The following is a 6,848-nucleotide window of genomic DNA, read 5'->3' as shown; positions in this document are numbered from 1 at the left end:
ATGCCAATTCAACTAATTTATATGTACAGATTTTTAATTCAACTGGTTCAATAAAATGCCATGCAGTTTCTAACCGTAGTAATCTTAAAATTAAATGTAAAAATTTTAAATTGTTATTCATCTAAAATGCATTTAGAGCTGTTCCCGAAAGGAGTTCATTGGAGGGCGTTGGGGTAATAATAATAATAATTTTCTCTAATAAAGAGTGATTTTATGAAAAGTTGACGAACGAACGACAGACGACAGATGACGACGTGTCATGACATGCTCTTCTGTACCATAACAACTTATTATGGGGTGGGGGTTGGCATCTTTAAAATTAAATTGTATGGGTATTAGGGGGGCGTAGGTTAGTACGTTCTTCCCTGCCTTGCATTATGTTATGGAACAGCCCTAAACAATCTAGTTAAGCTTAATTATATCCCTGACATTTTTTCCAATTCTTTAACATTTTTTTTTAAATTCCCAAGGAACATTGCAACATTACGTTTATTCTTGTTCAATGTGATCCTCCGCATTGTCATTTGCCCAAAGATGGATTCAGAAATGTCGCCTTGTTTCTGGCATAAATGGACACAATTTCCTGATGATGTCCCATTTCTTGCCAAACAACCAGGGCGGCCATTTCTGGCTGACATTGTGGAAATTCAATTCAATCGTGGCTCGACCAGCATGCAGTGCAAGTTGTCATTTGATGATGAGTACAAGGAGTTTCCATTTCTGAAACAAAATAAATGCAAGCTCACCAACCTGGCCATACCACCCACGCTGAGAGAAGAACCACGGGCCATTGTCCCTCAGTTGTGCCTGGGATTGTTCACCTTTCTATTGCCTGAAGTAATGATTGTCAGACACATAACATTAATTCATTCATTTCTTCTGCCTTACCGGTCAGCAAAAGATTCGACGAATGAAGTACGTTGAACTGCGTTGTTGATGTCATTCTGAGACCTCAATATAGCTGGCAGATCCATCACAATAGCATTTAAAATATCAATATTGTCGCACACAATGCCAATTCATTCACACAATGACGTTGACAAGGCGTGTGAAGCGAGGCGCAGTCAGATGAGACAACGGCGCTCTCATTGGCTAAGACGGATTTTAGGACGGAAGCGATGTTTTGTGATTTCATATCCACATTAAAAACTTAGCTGCGATTGGTTGATTTAGTGGGGACATTAAATACAGTTTTTGAATTTTTTTGTCACCGATCTGACAAAACTCCGATAATATTCCCATGCCAGCTAGACGTGTGCGCTCCCGCACTATGGAGGGCCGCAATCGAACCGTCATTTCCAGGGGTAAGTTTACATTAATCTTACACTCGCCGCATCTGACTGTTTGATAAGGCATAAGTTTGGTGGCTCAGGAGGGCCACACTGCATTTTCAAAATCAAAATAAAATTTTCATTTTATTTCCTGAATTTAATTTCATTTTGATTTTCAATTTCAAAATCAAAATGCAATTTCAAAATCAAAACGCAATTTCAGAATAAAAATGCAATTCCAAAATCAAAAGGCAATTTCAAAATCAAAACGCCATTTCAAAATAAAAATGCAATTTCAAAATCAAAACGCAAATCCATTTTCAACATCAAAACGCAAATCCATTTTTAAAATCAAATTGCTCTTCTCATTTTTTAAATAGAAAACACGTTTACTATGTGGTCCTCCTGGGACGATAATCAAAATCAAAATGCAATTCTCATTTTCAAAACAGAAAACACGTTTACTATGTGGCCCTCCTTGGCCGATAATCAAAATCAAAATGCAATTCTCATTTTCAAAATAGATAACACGTTTACTATGTGGCCTTCCTGGGCCGATAAAACTTAGATGGGTTCCGCAGACGTTTTTATTATAATATTCTTGAAGCACCAAGAACCAAAGAACTCATCTATTTCCACGCGATTTCACGCGAGATGTGTAGCTAAGCAACACGACTCCAAGAGATACACTGCCATTGGGAGTATTCAACTTGTAAGTACGTTAAAATTTGATGTTTTAAGTGGTAAACTTAGAAATGTGACGGCAAATCGCAAATTCTAGTGACATTTATCAAGATTACATGACGAAGGGTTTTAGGCCTACCGCTATCTTCAGTTCGGTGATTTGGACAACAGCCAGGACAATCTTCTCAACGTTGTCAGGGTGTATAATCCATTGGCTGAGGGGGTCCCCGTGTTCATAAGATGTCCCCTAAATTTTACTTCATAACTTTGAACTATACCATTGGACATATCAAAAAAGTCTGGGTAGACTTTTGCTACCCCGGCAGTAACCGAGAAAATGACGTCATTAGGCACGTCCATTTCCCGCTCAGCTTGTTGTATGTTTCAGGGGTAGGGGAAACATAAATTGCTGTATCTTGGTATATATAAATCACAGAACAACAAAATATACCTTAATTTTTTTTTATTTAAGTCATCTATAATTCACACATAGATTTTGCAAATTAATATGCAAATGATGTCACCAGAGATCAAAAGATCAAAATAAACTTGTACAAGTAAAAATATTTCATTTTGACGATCACATGCTCCAAAAGAATCATACAAAGTGTCATGTTTTGGTTTACCAAGCATGGATACTTAGAAAAGATGCTTATGATTATTTTGTTTTTGACCAATAACCTTTTTAGGCCCATTTGTGTTACATAACTCAAAGAAAAGGAACATCAAAACACTTAAGTGCCTGAGGTTCAATTCCTAAATCATCGGCAGGAATGGCATTTATGTCTGATATCGAGCAAACGTAGACAAGTGCATGGTTTAGCTCAACAATTTAGCCCACTTTTTCACGTGACCTGTTTAATGTACCAGATGGATTTCGACATTGCTCAGCTTCTTCAACAGACTGAACACTTTGGCATGCGCAGAAACTAATGCAGGTCAGTCCCTTTTTGCGACATGCACATCTGACGCTGCCGCATTTTTTGCAGTTGCAAATGACTGTATATTCCTCAGGAATTGATCTCACAGCTTTCACAGGCACTATAATTTTATCTGCTTCCTTAAAGCCAAAGACAGTAAGATCTAGGTTTATGAGGCGGCAGCAAAGTCATCATGTGGTAGGTTTAGTAATATCCCCTCAGGATGTGCTGCTGTATTGCATGGCTAGTTGGGGGAAGTTGCTCCAACGATATACCTTTACTGTGATGGTACATGTAGTCTCTAAGGCTATCCATTGTCCTGCAATTGGTGTTCTTTTGGCTGACTCGTACGAGGTACTCCTCACAGGATGTCATGATGGTCTCACCACAGCTTGTTCCATAATCAAAATCATTCAAGAACTCGGTAGGATTAACATTATTGAAGGCCGCATGCTTTGTTCCCACCTTGCTTGTATAGTCGCAACCAGTTAACGTATGGAGAAGTGGCAGCACATAGCACAACTCTACCCCGACTCTTGATGCTAAGGTGTGAACTGGGATGTATCTTGTCGAATCTCCAACATCAGCTCTGAGCCAGATTTCACTTAGGCCAATGGAGTGAAGAACATTCCAGTAGTGCATGAGAAGTATGAAGAAATCGGTGTCACTCGACAGGACAACAATTCGTCTTGCTCCGTTTTTAGCTCACCTTGACATCGTCAAGCTGAGCTATTGCCATGGGTCGTCGTCCGTCTGTCTGTCAACATTTGGTTTCGGTCAACGATAACTCAGGAACCGTTTGACCCACATGTTTGAAATTGGGTATAGTTGTTACTGCTATGCTCCCATATTGAACGTCTTATTTTGGAGCACGCCAGTCGACGTACTTTCGAGCCGTGGGAATTTTTTGCCAAAAATGCGAATTGTCATTAGTCAGTTCAGGTTCAACGGATTTTGCTCATTTTTGGTATGTGAATGAATAAGGGAAACCCTACCTAATTTGAATAAAAAAAAAATTTAAATCAAAACCCCTAGATGTGCTTGGAGTAAAGGAGGATATGGTTGATGAGTGGAAGATTTTCAAGCAAATGTTTAGCAACTACGCTATTATCACCGAATTATCTGAGAAGTCTAAAGAATACCAGAAGGCAGTTTTGTTGCATACGTTAGGATCGGAAGGGTTAAAGGTATTCAACAGCCTAACGTATGCACAGGGTGAAGACAAAGATGATATAGAGCTTATCATTAAAAAAGTGTCAGAACTGATTATGGGTCAGACGAATGAGACATACGAACGCTTCATTTTCAATAAGCGGGATCAATGTCCAGGAGACAACGCCAGTCACTGCCAGTCAGTCCAGGATGGTTGTTCAGCAGAAATACCAAAACTTTGTCAAGATATCGAAGAGGCTGATGCTCGCATAATCCCCCATGCAATGCATGCAGTAAATGAAAGTGTCAATGACACTGTAGCTCATCACAAAAAAGGACACAAATGAGTGAGTGAGAAGAAGTCAGTTTTAATTGAGCAACCATCGACGTACATTATAGAAACGAAGAGTATATATGGGAGAACTCCCATTATATACTCTTGATAATTATGTGTAATTTTTTATGTGAAAATAATAAATAATATTATATATAAATTATAAATAATTTATAAACCAAAATGACTCACTATTTGTGACGGTAGATGGCGCTATACTCGCTTTGATGTTTATTAGCATAAATCATTATAGCATAATAATAATAATATAATAATAACAGTATAAATCATAATATGTTCATAGCAGGAATTTTGCATTGAAGAAAATGTCAATGAAATATTGTAAAACGAACCAGACGAGTGTGACACCACAGACTGTTTAATATCTGCGTGTCTATACATATAATATATGTTATATAATTGCTAAACGTTATTGGGTGATCCTGACCCTTAATCGCAAAAGTAACATCATAAATGGATTTACTGGGTCAACCCTATATAGAAAAGAGCGATCACACATGATTCTAGGCCTATTAGTTAAAAAAGTTGTATGGAGACTCCTCTGGAGTGACGATGGTGACGCGACTCCCCTGGCGTGAAGACTACGCTGCGATTCCTCTGGCGTGACGAGGAGGAGGAGGAGACTCCTCTGGAGTGACTATGGTGACGCGACTCCCCAAAATTTTAACTATGAAAGACAAATATTGGTAGCAATAAAATATTTTATAATTAACACACCCTTCTAAAGTTTGGCACACTGTTAGACATATATACACACATCAACACCCATATTCTTAATCAGCTGTATGTCTCCGATTTATTATTTTAAAATGCATCCAAAATATGGACAAATTCAAATAATAACAAATTTCAGGAAAATATCCAATATTTGAACAGCAATATTTTCTAAACTATTAATTGTACACCTTTACAATTTGGCGCACTGCTACATATATATATATACAAAGATCAACACATATCTTTTACATCAACTGTATGTCTTGTGGATAGCTATAAAAAAATATTTCAAAATGGTGGAAATACCCCCCCCCCAAACAAAACAAAAAAAATTGTGTGAAATGTCAGGTGTTCATGAATCATGATAACACAATACGTCAATAGTAAATAGTATAACCCTAAATGTCGTAAATTTAAAATAATCTGTTGAATATATATGCAATGGATAACACAATCTTGTATCAGCCATATAAATGTGATTTATTATTTTAAAACGCATCCAAAATACATGTATGGACGAATTCAAAAAATGACAAATTTAATGAAAATGTCCAATATTTGAACGGCAATATTTTCTAAACTAATGATTGTACATTTCTACAATTTGGCACACTGCTTAACATATATACAATCAAAAAATTTCACACCTTACAGTAGCAGTACAGTTTATAGTTAGCTAAATAATCATATTTAAAAAAGAGGGAAATTGCGAGATGAAAATTATTGACAATTTACATTTTTCAACAAAAATATTTTGTAAAATATTACATAGTAAGCATACACTCCGAAAATTTGACATAATGTGTATACAAACATCAAAACACATATTTCATTTCAGCAGTCTGTGCATTGATTAGCAAGAAAATTATTCAAAATTTGACAAAATACCCACAAAAAATACAAAATTGGAAACAATTTTTAACAATATGTATCGTACATTTCTACAATTTGGCACACAACGCATCACATATATACTTTCACGGACGGTCCCAATCATGGACGACACTTTCACTGACGGTCACCATCGTTCAATGACGGTCAATTTCACTGATGGTCACTTTCACAGACTGTCACTTTCAGTGGCGGGGAGAGACACTGCTCATTATATATAGATTGAACAGCATGTTTGTCAGTGTCAATGAAGGAATACTACATAGGCTAGCGTATGTAAATATAATATCATGGACCGCTTAAGTGGTCTTAAGTCTGTTAATGTTTCTTCGTCTGAAGAGGACCACATTTCATCGATTTTCTTTTTCGCATATTTGGGAAACTTTTTTGGGGTGTTACTCACAATTGTGTCGAGTGTGTCGTCATCTGATGAGGCCTAATCACTGACACTGGATTCTTCCGGATGTTCACCCGCAAGATTTAAGGACCTTTTGAATCTCAATATGCCGATTTTTTCTCACCACCTTTCGCAACTGTTTCCTCTTGTCCACTACACCCAGTACCTGAAATCCTTTCAATTTATCAATTTTACTGACGTTGGCTACAGTGGATAAGAAGTTCCAAAATTTGGATTGTTGCACTGTCTTTCCCTTTCAGGTGATCTACGTCAGCTGGGTCGCGAACTAACCACTCCGGATTTTCAACTAGCATGGTTGTGATTGTTTGTTTTTGAGCCCCTTTTTGAGCCCCTTTTGAGCCCCTTTTTGAGCCCCTTTTGAGCCCCTTTTTGTGCCCCTTTTTGAGCCCCTTTTTGAGCCCCTTTTTGAGCCCCTTTTGAGCCCCTTTTTGTGCCCCTTT

The sequence above is a fragment of the Priapulus caudatus genome, unplaced genomic scaffold (genome assembly GCF_000485595.1).
Source record: "Priapulus caudatus unplaced genomic scaffold, Priapulus_caudatus-5.0.1 Scaffold1191, whole genome shotgun sequence".
NCBI lineage: Eukaryota > Metazoa > Priapulida > Priapulimorpha > Priapulimorphida > Priapulidae > Priapulus > Priapulus caudatus.
The sequence above is the reverse complement of the archived record's forward strand: the minus strand, read 5'-3'. Positions refer to the sequence as shown.